This window comes from Triticum urartu, chromosome 7A, assembly GCF_056163025.1.
Source record: "Triticum urartu cultivar PI428250 chromosome 7A, HENAU_Tu73, whole genome shotgun sequence".
In the NCBI taxonomy this organism is placed as follows: Eukaryota; Viridiplantae; Streptophyta; class Magnoliopsida; order Poales; family Poaceae; genus Triticum; species Triticum urartu.
In genome coordinates this window covers 73,166,004-73,182,738 of record NC_141879.1, presented here as the reverse complement: position 1 = coordinate 73,182,738, position 16,735 = coordinate 73,166,004, and positions in this window count along the sequence as shown.

The following is a 16,735-nucleotide window of genomic DNA, read 5'->3' as shown; positions in this document are numbered from 1 at the left end:
ACATGTCATTGATGTGTGCTTTACTAGTGTTTATAGCAACCCCTCAGTATTTGATACTAGTTCAGTTGCTAAGATTAGTAACTCGAAACGGGAGTTGCAGAATAAACAGAGACTAGTTAAGGGTGAAGTGATGATGTATGTTGGAAGTGGTTCCAAGATTGATATGATCATCATCGCACACTCCCTATACTTTCGGGATTAGTGTTGAACCTAAATAAGTGTTATTTGGTGTTTCCGTTGAGCATGAATATGATTTGATTATGTTTATTGTAATACGGTTATTCATTTAAGTAAGAGAATAAATTGTTGGTCTGTTTACATGAATAAAACCTTATATGGTTACACACCTAATGAAAATAGTTCGTTGGATCTCGATCGTAGTGATACATATAATCATAATATTGAAACAAAAGATGCAAAGTTAATAATGATAGTGCAACTTATTTGTGGCACTACCGTTTAGGTCATATTGGTGTAAAGCACATGAAGAAACTCCATGCTGATGGACTTTTGGAATAACTTGATTATGAATCAGTTGATGCTTACGAACCATGCCTCATGGGCAAGATGACTAAGACTCCGTTCTCCGGAACAATGCAACAAGCAACAGATTTGTTGGAAATCATGCATACTGATGTATGTGGTCCGATGAATATTGAAGCTCGCAGCAGGTATCATTATTTTCTGATCTTCACAGATGATTTGAGCAGATATGAGTATATCTACTTGATGAAACACAAGTCTGAAATATTTGAAAAGTTCAAAGAATTTCAGAGTGAAGTGGAGAATCATCGTAACAAAAATAAAAGTTTCGACGATATGATCGCAGAAGTAAAATATTTGAGTTACGAGTTTGTCCTTCAGTTAAAACAATGTGAAATAGTTTCACTACTCACGCCACCTAGAACACCACAGTGTAATGGTGTGTCCAAACGTCGTAATCGTACTTTACTTGATATGGTGCGATCTATGATGTCTCTTACAGATTTACCGCTATCGTTTTGGGGTTATGCATTAGAGACAGCTACATTCACGTTAAATAGGGCACCATCTAAATCCGTTGAGACGACACTGTATGAACTGTGGTTTGGCAAGAAACCAAAGTTGTCGTTTCTTAAAGTTTGGGGTTGCAATGCTTATAAGAAAAGTTTCATCCTGATAAGCTCAAACCCAAATCGGAGAAATATGTCTTCATAGGATACCCAAAGGAGACTGTTGGGTACACCTTCTATCACAGATCCGAAGGCAAGACATTCGTTGCTAAGAATGGATCCTTTCTAGAGAAGGAGTTTATCTCAAAAGAAGTGAGTGGGAGGAAAGTAGAACTTGATAAGGTAATTGTACCTTCTCCCGAATTGGAAAGTAGTTCGTCATAGAAATCAGTTCCAGTGATGCCTACACCGATTAGTGAGGAAGTTAATGATGATGATCATGGAACTTCAGATCAAGTTACTACTGAACTTCGTAGATCAACCAGAGTAAGATCCGCACCAGAGTGGTACGGTAATCCTGTTCTGGGAGTCATGTTACTTGACCATGACGAACCTACGAACTATGAGGAAGCGATGATGAGCCCAGATTCCGCAAAATGGCTTGAGGCCATGAAATATGAGATGGGATCCATGTATGAGAACAAAGTATGGACTTTGGTTGACTTGCCCGTTGATCGGCAAGCCATTGAGATTAAATGGATCTTCAAGAGGAAGACGGACGCTGATAGTAGTGTTACTATCTACAAAGCTAGACTTGTCGAAAAAGGTTTCTGACAAAGTTCAAGGTGTTGACTATGATGAGATTTTCTCACTCGTATCGATGCTTAAAGTCTGTCCGAATCATGTTAGAAATTGCCGCATTTTTGAAATCTGGCAAATGGATAACAAAACTGCAATCCTTAATGGATTTCTTAAAGAAGAGTTGTATATGATGCAACCAGAAGGTTTTGTCAATCCTAAAGGTGTTAACAAAATGTGCAAGCTCCAGCGATCCATCTATGGACTAGTACAAGCATCTCGGAGTTGGAATATACGCTTTGATGAGTTGATCAAAGCATATAGTTTTATACAGACTTGCGGTGAAGCCTGTATTTACAAGAAAGTGAGTGGGAGCACTACAACATTTCTGATAAGTATATGTGAGTGACATATTGTTGATTGGAAATAATGTAGAATTATTCTGTAAAGCATAAAGAAGTGTTTGAAAGGAGTTTTCCAAAGAAATACCTTAGTGAAGCTGCTTACATATTGAGCATCAAGATCTATAGAGATAGATCAAGACGCTTGATAAGTTTTTTCAATGAGTACATACCTTGACAAGATTCTGAAGTAGTTCAAAATGGAACAGTCAAAGAAAGAGTTCTTGCCTGTGTTACAAGGTGTGAAATTGAGTAAGACTCAAAGCCCGACCACGGCAGAAGATAGAAAGAGAATGAAAGTCATTCCCTATGCCTCAACCATAGGTTCTATAAAGTATGCCATGCTATGTACCAGACCTATTGTATACCCTGCCCTGAGTTTGGCAAGGGAGTACAATAGTGATCTAGGAGTAGATCACCGGACATTGGTCAAAATTATCCTTAGTGGAATAAGGATATGTTTCTCGATTATGGAGGTGACAAAAGGTTCGTCGTAAAGGATTACGTCGACGCAAGTTTTGACACTGATCCAGATGACTCTAAGTCTCAATCTGGATACATATTGAAAGTGGGAGCAATTATCTAGAATAGCTCCATGCAAAGCATTGTTGACATAGAAATTTGCAAAATACTTACGGATCTGAATGTGGCAGACCATTGACTAACCTTCTCTCACAAGCAAAACATGATCACACCTCAGTACTCTTTGGGTGTTAATCACATAGTGATGTGAACTAGATTATTGACTCTAGTAAACCCTTTGGGTGTTGGTCACATGTCGATGTGAACTATGGGTGTAAATCACATGGTGATGTGAACTATTGATGTTAAATCACATGGCGATGTGAACTAAATTATTGACTCTAGTGCAAGTGGGAGACTGAAGGAAATATGCCCTAGAGGCAATAATAAAGCTATTATTTATTTCCTTATATCATGATAAATGTTTATTATTCATGCTAGAATTGTATTAACCGAAAACATAATACATGTGTGAATACATAGACAAACAGAGTGTCACTAGTATGCCTCTACTTGACTAGCTCGTTGATCAAACATGGCTATGTTTCCTAACCATAGACATGAGTTGTCATTTGATTAACGGGATCACATCATTAGGAGAATGATGTGATTGACTTGACCCATTCCGTTAGCATAGCACTTGATCGTTTAGTTTGTTGCTATTGCTTTCTTCATGACTTATACATGTTCCTATGACTATGAGATTATGCAACTCCCGTTTACAAGAGGAACACTTTGTGTGCCACCAAACGTCACAACGTAACTGGGTGATTATAAAGGTGCTCTACAGGTGTATCCGAAGGTACTTGTTGGGTTGGCGTATTTCGATATTAGGATTTGTCACTCCGATTGTCGGAGAGGTATCTCTGGGCCCTCTCGGTAATGCACATCACTTAAGCCTTGCAAGCATTGCAAATAATGAGTTAGTTGCAGGATGATGTATTACGGAACGAGTAAAGAGACTTGCCGGTAACGAGATTGAACTAGGTATTGAGATACCGACGATCGAATCTCGGGCAAGTAACATACCGATGACAAAGGGAACAACGTATGTTGTTATGCGGTCTGATCGATAAAGATCTTCGTAGAATATGTGGGAGCCAATATGAGCATCCAGGTTCCGCTATTGGTTATTGACCGGAGGCGTATCTCGGTCATGTCTACATTGTTCTCGAACCCGTAGGGTCCGCACGCTTAAGGTTTCGATGACAGTTATATTATGAGTTTATGAGTTTTGATGTACCGAAGGAGTTCAGAGCCCCGGATGAGATCGGGGACATGACGAGGAGTCTCGAAATGGTCGAGACATAAAGATCGATATATTGGACGACTATATTCGGACTTCGGAAAGGTTCCGAGTGATTCGGGTATTTTTCGGAGTGCCGGAGAGTTACGGGAATTCACCGGGAGAAGTATTGGGCCTTATTGGGCCATACGGGAAAGAGAGAGGGGCTGCCTAGGGCGCGCCATAGAGAGGGCCGACCCTCCCCTCCTCCACTCCTTTATATACGGGGGCAGGGGGTACCCCTTAGACACACAAGTTGATCTTCGTGATCGTTCTCTTAGCCGTGTGCGGTGCCCCCCTTCACCATACTCCTCGATAATATTGTAGCGGTGCTTAGGCGAAGTCCTGCGACGATAGAACATCAAGATCGTCACCACGCCATCGTGCTGACGGAACTCTTCCCCGACACTTTGCTGGATCGGAGTCCGGGGGTCGTCATCGAGCTGAACGTGTGCTAGAACTCGGAGGTGCCATAGTTTCGGTGCTTGATCGGTCGGGTCGCGAAGACGTACGACTACATCAACCGCGTTGTCATAATGCTTCCGCTTTCGGTCTACGAGGGTACGCGGACAACACTCTCCCCTCTCGTTGCTATGCATCACCATGATCTTGCGTGTGCGTAGGAATTTTTTTAAAATTACTACGTTCCCTAACAGCAAATGGCGATGAGAGCAGCTGAAGCAGGCAGCACGCACGTGGCTAGGGCGCCGGCGGCCACGCGCAGCAACAACGGGAGGTGGCTAGTGGCATCGGCGGTAGCGGGCGCGTGCCTGGGCGTGGCTAATGAGCGGCGCACGAGGTCGGAGGCGCGGCCAGGGGCGTGCGGGAGCGCAGCCACGGGCGGACAGAGGCGCGCGTGAGCGCGGCCACGCGGTGGTGAGGGCGAGCTCCAGCGAGCTCGGCCCCGACGGTGTACGACGATTATGGTGACGGATCGAAGGGGGAAAAGACGGGAATTAGAGGAGGGGCTCACAGTGAGCGTAGTGGCAAGTTCGAGGAGGCCGAGGTTGGTCGGAGACGGGCGGATTGAGCAGCGAGGTGCGGGGGCCATGGCGGAGGAAGATGGCTTGATTTGGCGTTACCATGGCTCCCATGCTTGACCGCGAGGCGTAGTCTATGTAGAGGAAGGAAATGGAGCGCCCAGGCACACAGCTAGCCGGCGGGAAGCTCAATGGCCGCGAGAACTGTGGGAGGCTGATACGTCTCCAACGTATCTTTAATTTATGAAGTATTCATGCTATTATATTATCAACCTTGGATGTTTTATATTCATTTATATGCTATTTTATCCTTTGGCAAGCACATTGTGTTGGAAAGATCCTGGTATATATATCCAATTGGATGTAAGTTATCATGAACTATTATTGTTAACATTACCCTTGAGGTAAAAGGTTGGGAGGCCAATCTATAAGCCCCTATCTTTCTCTCTGTCCGATTAAAATATTGAACCCATAAATATCACATGAGTGTTAGAAATTGTGAAAGATTAAATGATAGTTGAGTATGTGGAGTTTGGTAAATCAAAGCTCTGACATAGACCCTTCCTAAAAATAAGATGAATTGCAATTGTTTGATGACTGAGAACATAGTTTGTTAGTTTCAAGAAAGTTTATGATCTATACTTTAACATGTGAATAGCTTGTTACTTGATCATGAAAAGTTTTATGAAGATGAGCTACTGTTATGATACATAATGATGCTAGAAAAAGTGATTGGAACTATCATTGATGAAACTTATGCACTTGCTAGCATTCACACTTCATAAATTATTTCTTTTATCACATACCTACTCGAGGACGAGCAGGAATTAAGTTTGGGGATGCTGATACGTCTCCAATATATCTATAATTTATGAAGTATTCATGCTATTATATTATCAACCTTGGATGTTTTATATGCATTTATATACTATTTTATATGATTTTTGGGACTAACCTATTAACCTAGTGCCCAGTGCGAGTTTCTGTTTTTTCCTTGTTTTTGACTTTTACAGAAAAGGAATATCAAACGGAGTCCAATCGACGTGCCAATTTTTGACGATTTTTATGGACCAAAAGAAGACCCCGGAGTAAAAGAGTTGGGCCAGGAGAGTCCCGGGGCATCCACGAGGGTGGGCGGCGCGCCCACCACCCCCAGGCACGTGGGCCTGCCTCGTGGACGCCTTGGGCACCTCCTTGACGTGAGACCGATGCCAAAAATTCCTATAAATACAGAAACCTCGGAAAATTAATCTAGATTGGGAGTTCCGCCGCCAGAAGCCTCCGTAGCCACCGAAAACCAATCTAGGCCCTCTCTGGCACCCTGTCGGAGGTGGCCATCATCACCGGAGGGCATGGAGGAGGATCCTGAAGGGGCCATTATCACCATGAAGGCCATGGACCAGAGGGGGAACCTCTCCCCATCTAGGGGGAGGCCATGGAGGAGGAAGCACAAGGGGGAGAACCTCTCCTCCCCTCTCTTGGTGGCACCGAAGTGCCATCGGGAGGGGAATCATCGCCGCGGTGATCGTCTTCATCAACATCACCATCATCATCACCATCCTCATCTCTTTTACGCGGTCCACTCTCCCACACCCTGCTGTAATCCCTACTTGAACATGGTGCTTTATGCCACATATTATGAGCCAATGATGTGTTGCCATCCTATGATGTTTTGAGTAGATATCCTTTGTCTTTGGGTTGATTGATGATCTAGATTGGTATGAGTTGTATGTTTTACTTTGGTGCTGTCCTATGGTGCCCTCCGTGTCGCGCAAGCGTGAGGGATTCCCGCTGTAGGGTGTTGCAATACGTTTATGATTCGCTTATAGTGGGTTGCGTGAGTGACTGAAACACAAACCCGAGTAAGGGGGTTGTTGCGTATGGGATAAAGAGGACTTGATGCCTTAATGCTATGGTTGGGTTTTACATTAATGATCTTTAGTAGTTGCGGATGCTTTCTAGAGTTCCAATCATAAGTGCATATGATCCAAGTAGAGAAAGTATGTTAGCTTATGCCTCTCCCTCATATGAAACTGCAATAGTGATTACCGGTCTTGTTAACGATTGCCTAGGACAATTCCGCACACCGATCCACCATTATTCCACACTCGCTATTTATAATATTTAGTAATATATTCTAAATTCATGATAGCAGCACCTACTTTTATATTTTAGCTCTCCGATATCATACAAAGTTATCATCTTCATACCCACAACATAGTTTTATTTCTCATTGCTAGTTGGAAGCAAACGTTCGGTGTACGTAGAGTTGTATCAGTGGTAGATAGATCTTGAGAGAATATTGATCTTACCTTTAGCTCCTTGCGGGTTCGACACTCCATACTTATCACTTCCACATTTGGAAATTGCTACGATGATTCCTTGCACTTGGGGATTATCAAGCTCTTTTCTGGCACCGTTGCCGGGGAGCAATATCGTGGGGTTGATATTCTCGTGTATGCTTGTTTACTTTCTTCACTAAGTAGATTTTGTTTTTACTTTTTTTTTCTATTTAGTTGTGGGTGAAACATACAAAAAATTTTATAGAATGAAAATCAAAAAAAATTTTACTTGCCTCTCATGCCTAAAAAGTTTTTCAAAAAGAGAAGTGATTGGAAAGTTATGCATTGAAGAAGTGAGGGTCGACCTTGAGCACTTGTGTTCATGCTCATGGAAACAATGTAGAATTTTCATGGAAGTTTCTCTGTAAATAATTATCCCCTTATATATATCCATTGTGTTATAAAAATGATGTGCCAAGCTTTGGTTTTAGGATGATTAGATTGCTTGTTTACTATGTGCAGAACAAAAACAGAAACTTTGGCTGTAGTGCGTGATTTTACATATTTTACTGGAAAGTCAAATTGGTGTGAAACGTTTTGAAAATTTATTCTGTATAAATTTTTAAAATTTTCAAATTTATTTCATAATATTTGGAGTTACATAAGTTTACTAAACCTTCAGATTACTACAGACTGTCCTGTTTTAGACAGATTCTGTTTTTCATGTGTTGTTTGCTTATTTTGATGAATCTATGGGTAGTATCGGGGGGTATGAACCATGGTGAAGTTTGAATACATTATATATAGTTATAATATAAAATTGGAATGAGTTTTCAACAGTACCTAAAGGTAGTGATCTGCTTTATTATACTAACAAATCTCACAAAGTTTTTGTTAAAGTTTTTTGTGGATGAAGTGTTCGAGGAACGAGGAGTTACCAATGTGAGAAGAATAAAGAGAGGAAAGAGCTCGAGATTGGGGATTCACAAGGCACCCCAAGTAAATATTCTAAGGATACTCAAGTATCTAAGCTTGGGGATGCCCCGGTTGGTATCCCATCTTTCTTCTTCAACAATTATCGGTATACCTTGGTTTTTGTTTCGTTCATATGATTTGTGTACTTTATGTTTTTTGTTATTCCTTTATTAACTATGCTAGTATGAGATAGACCTTCATTGATTTATATAATGCTTCATGTGCTTCACTTATATCTTTTAAGTATGATCTTATAGAATTGCTCTTTGTGCTTCACTTAAATCTTTTGGGTATGGTTTTATAGAATGCTTCGTGTGCTTCACTCATAAATTTTGAGCTTGGACATTGGTTAGTTTACATTAATTGTAGAATGATCCATGAAATTCACTTATATATTTTGGAGTATGAATAATACTATCATCTAAAGCTGGTTTGGAAGAGTGCCAACTTTAGGAACTAGTGATCCCGCTATTCCGAATGAGAAGAATTTTGCTTATGTGGAGAGTAGTAAAATTTCTATGCTCATAGATCATGAAAAGAATGCTTTATCTGATGGTAATATTGTTGAACTCATTCATGATGCTACTGAAAATTATTATGAGGGAGGAATACATGCTTGTAGGAGTGCAATAATATCAAGTTTTCCTCTCTATGTGCTTAAAGTTTTGAAGTTATACTTGTTTTGCCTTCTTATGCTAGTTGATTCTTGTTCCCATAACTTGTGTGCTCACAAAATCCCTAGGCATAGGGAGTGGGTTAGGTTTAAATGTATTAGTCATATTCTTCATGATGCTCTCTTTATGTTCAAGTCTTATCTTACATGTGAGCATCATTGAAATCATCATGCCTAGCTAAAAGGCATTAAATAAAAGCGCTTGTTGGGAGACAACCCATTATTTACCCTTACTATTTTTGTGTGTTTACATGATGAAGCTACTATATTAATCATGTTTTATAGCTTTTATTTCAATAAAGTGCCAAGTAAGACCTTTGGGAAGACTTGGGTGAAAGTTAATATGATCTTGCTGTAAGAAACAGAAACTTTGTGCTCACGAGATTAGATGCCATTTTTTACAGAAGAGTGATTTGGTTCTGATTCTTTTTGAAGAAGATTAATAGACAAATTACTCACACCCAACAATTTATTTCATAATTGTTTGAGTATCATAAGTATGGTTAGTGTTCAGATCATTACAGACTGTTCTGTTTCTGACAGATTCTGTTTTCATTGCATAGTTTGCTTGTTTTCTAGTTTTTATGACTTATATTTCTCAATATAAATTGTAGAAATGATATGGTACAGTAGGCATTGTGTGATAATAATTATGAGTCTTGTCTTTGACAGTACCAAAGTGAATGGTTTACTCTTTATCATACTAACCTATCTCATGAAGTTCTGTTAAGTTTTGTGTGATTGATGTTTTCAAGCTTTGGGTGAGATATCGATATGAGGAGAATAAGGAGTGGAAAGACCCTAAGCTTGGGGATGCCCGAGGCACCCCAAGGTAATATTCAAGGAAGACTCAAGCGCATAAGCTTGGGGATGCCCGGAAGGCATCCCCTCTTTCGTCTTCAAAACTATCGGTATACCTTACTCGGAGCTATATTTTTATTCGTCACATGATATGTGTTTTGCTTGGAGCGTATTTTCAATTTTACTTGCTGTTTGAATAAAATCATTGGATCTGAAATATTAAATGAAAAAGAATCCTCCCATGGCTAGTTAATTATTTGACTACCCCGTGTCCTTCACTATTATCTTTTGGAGTAGTTTGTCATTTACTCACGTGCTTCACATATATCCTATGAGTAAATGGCTGAATAATTGAATATATTAAACCGGAATTTATATATGTTTCATATGCTTATACCATGGGGAGTAATGAATTCACATAGAATAAGTATAGGTAGTAAACTTATTGAAAGTTAGCAAACGTAGAACTGGTCACTTGAACAATTCATGAAAGAATATTGAAGGAAGAGAGATTTCACATACAAATATACTATCTTGGACATGTTTTGTAATTGTGAGCACTCATTAAAAATATGACATGCTAAAAGGTTGATGTCGGACAAGGAAGACAACGTAATGGGTTATGTTTTCTTATATCTGAAAAAAGTATATTGTCTTGGATCATCCAACATGTTGAGCTTGCTTTTCCACCTCATGCTAGCCAAATTCATTGTTCCAAGTAGAGATACTACTTGTGCTTCCAAACATTCCTTAAACCAGTTTTGCCATGAGAGTCCACCATACCTACCTATGGATTGAGTAAGATCCTTCAAGTAAGTTGTCATCGGTGCATGCAATAAAAATTGCCCTCTAAATATGTATGATCTATTAATGTGGAGAAAATAAGCTTTATACGATCTTGTGATGTGGAAGAAATAAAAGTGACAGACTGCATAATAAAGGTCCATATCACAAGTGGCAATATAAAGTGACGTTCTTTTGCATTAAGATTTTGTGCATCCAACCATAAAAGCGCATGACAACCTCTGCTTGCTTCTGCGAAGGGCCTATCTTCTACTTTTATCTTCTACCCTTATGCAAGAGTCATGGTGATCTTCACCTTTCCTTTTTACATTTTATCCTTTGGCAAGCACATTGTGTTGGAAAGATCCTGGTATATATATCCAATTGGATGTAAGTTATCATGAACTATTATTATTGACATTACCCTTGAGGTAAAAGGTTGGGAGGCGAATCTATAAGCCCCTATCTTTCTCTCTATCCGATTAAAACTTTGAACCCATAAATATCACGTGAGTTTTAGCAATTGTGAAAGATTAAATGATAGTTGAGTATGTGGAGTTTGGTAAATCAAAGCTCTGACATAGACCCTTCCTAAAAATAAGATGAATTGCAATTGTTTGATGACTGAGAACATAGTTTGTTAGTTTCAAGAAAGTTTATGATCTATACTTTAACATGTGAATAGCTTGTTACTTGATCATGAAAAGTTTTATGAAGATGAGCTACTGTTATGATACATAATGATTCTAGAAAAAGTGATTGAAACTATCATTGATGAAACTTATGCACTTGCTAGCATTCACACTTCATAAATTATTTTTTATCACTTACCTACTCGAGGACGAGCAGGAATTAAGCTTGGGGATGCTGATACGTCTCCAATGTATCTATAAGTTATGAAGTATTCATGCTATTATATTATCAACCTTGGACGTTTTATATGCATTTATATGCTATTTTATATGATTTTTGGGACTAACCTATTAACCTAGTGCCCAGCGCCAGTTTTTGTTTTTTTCCTTGTTTTTGATTTTTACAAAAAAGAAATATCAAACGGAGTCCAATTGACGTGCCAATTTTTGATGATTTTTTATGGACCAAAAGAAGACCCCGGAGTAAAAGAGTTGGGCCAGGAGAGTCCCGGGGCGTCCACGAGGTTGGGGGGCGCGCCCACCCCCCCGGGCGCGTGGGCCTGCCTCGTGGACGCCTCGGGCACCTCCTTGACGTCAGACCGATGCCAAAAATTCCTATAAGTACAGAAACCTCGGAAAATTAACCTAGATCGGGAGTTCCGCCGCCAGAAGCCTCCGTAGCCACCGAAAACCAATCTAGGCCCTCTCTGGCACCCTGCCGGAGGGGGCCATCATCACCGGAGGGCATGGAGGAGGATCCTGAAGGGGCCATCATCACCATGAAGGCCATGGACCAGAGGGGGAACCTCTCCCATTTAGGGGGAGGCCATGGAGGAGGAAGCACAAGGGGGAGAACCTCTCCCATTTAGGGGGAGGCCATGGAGGAGCAAGCACAAGGGGGAGAACCTCTCCTCCTCTCTCTTGGTGGCACCGGAGTGCCATCGGGAGGGGAATCATCGCCGCGGTGATCGTCTTCATCAACATCACCATCATCATCACCATCCTCATCTCTTTTACGCGGTCCACTCTCCCGCACCCCGCTGTAATCCCTACTTGAACATGGTGCTTTATGCCACATATTATGATTCAATGATGTGTTGGCATCCTATGATGTTTGGAGTAGATATCCTTTGTCTTTGGGTTGATTGATGATCTAGATTGGTATGAGTTGTATGTTTTACTTTGGTGCTGTCCTATGGTGCCCTCCGTGTTGTGCAAGCGTGAGGGATTCCCGTTGTAGGGTGTTTCAATACGTTTATGATTCGCTTATAGTGGGTTGCGTGAGTGACTGAAACACAAACCCGAGTAAGGGGGTTGTTGCGTATGGGATAAAGAGGACTTGATGCCTTAATGCTATGGTTGGGTTTTACATTAATGATCTTTAGTAGTTGCGGATGCTTGCTAGAGTTCCAATCATAAGTGCATATGATCCAAGTAGAGAAAGTATGTTAGCTTATGCCTCTCCCTCATATGAAACTGCAATAGTGATTACCGGTCTTGTTAACGATTGCCTAGGACAATTCCGCACACCGATCCACCATTATTCCACACTCGCTATTTATAATATTTAGTAATATATTCTAAATTCATGATAGCAGCACCTACTTTTATATTTTAGCTCTCCGATATCATACAAAGTTATCATCTTCATACCCACAACATAGTTTTATTTCTCGTTGCTAGTTGGAAGCAAACGTTCGGTGTACGTAGAGTTGTATCAGTGGTAGATATGGCTTGAGAGAATATTGATCTTACCTTTAGCTCCTTGTGGGTTCGACACTCCATACTTATCACTTCCACATTTGGAAATTGCTACGATGATTCCTTGCACTTGGGGATTATCAAGCTCTTTTCTGGCGCCATTGCCGGGGAGCAATAGCGTGGGGTTGATATTCTCGTGTATGCTTGTTTGCTTTCTTCACTAAGTAGATTTTGTTTTTTACTTTTTGTTTCTGTTTAGTTTTGGGTGAAACATACAAAAAAAATTTAAAGAACGAAAATCCAAAAATATTTACTTGCCTCTCATGCCTAAATAGTTTTTCAAAAAGAGAAGTGATTGGAAAGTTATGCATTGAAGAAGTGAGGGTCGACCTTGAGCACTTGTGTTCATGCTCATGGAAACAATGTAGATTTTTTCATGGAAGTTTCTCTGTAAATAATTATCCCCTTATATATATCCATTGTATTATAAAAATGATGTGCGAAGCTTTGGTTTTAGGATGATTAGATTGCTTGTTTACTATGTGCAGAACAAAAACAGAAACTTTGGCTGTAGCGTGTGATTTTACATGTTTTACTGGAAAGTCAAATGGGTCTGAAACTTTTTGCAAATTTCTTATGTATAAATTTTTAAAATTTTCAAATTTATTTCATAATATTTGGAGATACATAAGTTTACTAAACCTTCAGATTACTACAGACTGTCCTGTTTTAGACAGATTCTGTTTTTCGTGTGTTGTTTGCTTATTTTGATGAATCTATGGGTAGTATCAGGGGGTATGAACCATGGTGAAGTTTGAATACATTATATATAGTTATAATATAAAATTGGAATGAGTTTTCAACAGTACCTAAAGGTAGTGATCTACTTTATTATACTAACAGATCTCACAAAGTTTTTGTTAAAGTTTTTTGTCGATGAAGTGTTCGAAGAACGAGGAGTTACCAATGTGAGAAGAATAAAGAGAGGCAAGAGCTCAAGCTTGGGGATTCACAAGGCACCCCAAGTAAATATTCTAAGGATACTCAAGTATCTAAGCTTGGGGATTCCCCGGTTGGTATCCCATCTTTCTTCTTCAACAATTATCGGTATACCGTGGTTTTTGATTTGTTCACATGATTTGTGTACTTTGTGTTTTTTGTTCTTCCTTTATTAACTATGCTAGTATGATATAGACCTTCATTGATTTATATAATGCTTCATGTGCTTCACTTATATCTTTTAAGTATGATCTTATAGAATTGCTCTTTGTGCTTCACTTAAATCTTTTGAGTATGGTTTTATAGAATGCTTCGTGTTCTTCACTCATAAATTTTGAGTTTGGACACTGGTTAGTTTATATTAATTGTAGAATGCTCCATGAAATTCACTTATATATTTTGGAGTATGAATAATACTATCATCTAAAGCTGGTTTGGAAGAGTGCCCACTTTAGGAACCAGTGATCCCGCTATTCCGAATGAGAAGAATTTTGCTTATGTGGAGAGTAGTAAAATTTCTATGCTCATAGATCATGAAAATAATGCTTTATGTGATGGTAATATTGTTGAACTCATTCATGATGCTACTGAAAATTATTATGAGGGAGGAATACATGCTTGTAGGAGTGCAATAATATCAAGTTTTCCTCTCTATGTGCTTAAAGTTTTGAAGTTATACTTGTTTTGCCTTCTTATGCTAGTTGATTCTTGTTCCCATAAATTGTGTGCTCACAAAATCCCTAGTCATAGGGAGTGGGTTAGGTTTAAATGTATTAGTCATATTCTTCATGATGCTCTCTTTATGTTCAAGTCTTATCTTACATGTGAGCATCATTGAAATCATCATGCCTAGCTAAAAGGCATTAAAGAAAAGCGCTTGTTGGGAGACAACCCAATATTTACCCTTACTGTTTTTGTGTGTTTACATGATGAAGCTACTGTATTAATCATGTTTTATAGCTTTTGTTTCAATAAAGTGCCAAGTAAGACCTTAGGGAAGACTTGGGTGAAAGTTAATGTGATCTTGCTGTAAGAAACAGAAACTTTGTGCTCACGAGATTAGCTGCCATTTTTTTTACAGAAGAGTGCTTTGGTGCTGATTCTTTTTGCAGAAGATTAATAGACAAATTCCTCACGTCCAACAATTTATTTCATAATTTTTTGAGTAGCAGAAGTATGGTTAGTGTTCAGATCATTATAGACTTTTCTGTTTCTGACAGATTCTGTTTTCATTGCATAGTTTGCTTGTTTTCTAGTTTCTATGACTTATATTTCTCAATATAAATTGTAGAAATGATATGGTACAGTAGGTATTGTGTGAGAATAATTATGAGTCTTGTCTTTGACAGTACCAAAGTGAATGGTTTACTCTTTATCATACTAACCTATCTCATGAAGTTCCGTTAAGTTTTGTGTGATTGATGTTTTGAAGCTTTGGGTGAGATATCGCTATGAGGAGAATAAGGAGTGGAAAGACCTTAAGCTTGGGGATGCCCGAGGCACCCCAAGGTAATATTCAAGGAAGACTCAAGCGCATAAGCTTGGGGATGCCCCGGAAGGCATCCCCTCTTTCGTCTTCAAAACTATTGGTATACCTTACTCGGAGCTATATTTTTATTCGTCACATGATATGTGTTTTGCTTGGAGCGTATTTTCAATTTTACTTGCTGTTTGAATAAAATCATTGGATCTGAAATATTAAATGAAAAAGAATCCTCCCATGGCTAGTTAATTATTTGACTACCCCGTGTCCTTCACTATTATCTTTTGGAGTAGTTTGTCATTTACTCACGTGCTTCACGTATATCCTATGAGTAAATGGCTGAATAATTGAATATATTAAACCTGAATTTATATATGTTTCATATGCTTATACCATGGGGAGTAATGAATTCACATAGAACAAGTATAGGTAGTAAACTTATTGAAAGTTAGCAAACGTAGAACTGGTCACTTGAACAATTCATGAAAGAATATTGAAGGAAGAGAGATTTCACATATAAATATACTATCTTGGACATCTTTTGTAATTGTGAGCACTCATTAAAAATATGACATGCTAAAAGGTTGATGTCGGACAAGGAAGACAATGTAATGGGTTATGTTTTCTTATATCCGAAACAAAGTATATTTTCTTGGATCATCCAACATGTTGAGCTTGCTTTTCCACCTCATGCTAGCCAAATTCTTTGCTCCAAGTAGAGACACTACTTGTGCTTCCAAACATTCCTTAAACCAGTTTTGCCATGAGAGTCCACCATACCTACCTATGGATTGAGTAAGATCCTTCAAGTAAGTTTTCATCAGTGCATGCAATAAAAAATGGCCTCTAAATATGTATGATCTATTAATGTGGAGAAAATAAGATTTATACGATCTTGTGATGTGGAAGAAATAAAAGAGACAGACTGCATAATAAAGGTCCATATCACAAGTGGCAATATAAAGTGACGTTCTTTTGCATTAAGATTTTGTGCATCCAACCATAAAAGCGCATGACAACCTATGCTTCCCTTTGCGAAGGGCCTATCTTCTACTTTTATCTTCTACCCTTATGCAAGAGTCATGGTGATCTTCACCTTTCCTTTTTACATTTTATCCTTTGGCAAGCACATTGTGTTGGAAAGATCCTGGTATCTATATCCAGTTGGATGTAAGTTATCATGAACTATTATTGTTGACATTACCCTTGAGGTAAAAGGTTGGGAGGCGAATCTATATGCCCCTATCTTTCTCTCTGTCCGATTAAAACTTTGAACCCATAAATATCACGTGAGTGTTAGCAATTGTGAAATATTAAATGATAGTTGAGTATGTGGAGTTTGCTAAATCAAAGCTCTGACATAGACCCTTCCTAAAAATAAGATGAATTGCAATTGTTTGATGACTGAGAACATAGTTTGTTAGTTTCAAGAAAGTTTATGATCTATACTTTAACATGTGAATAGCTTGTTACTTGATCATGAAAAGT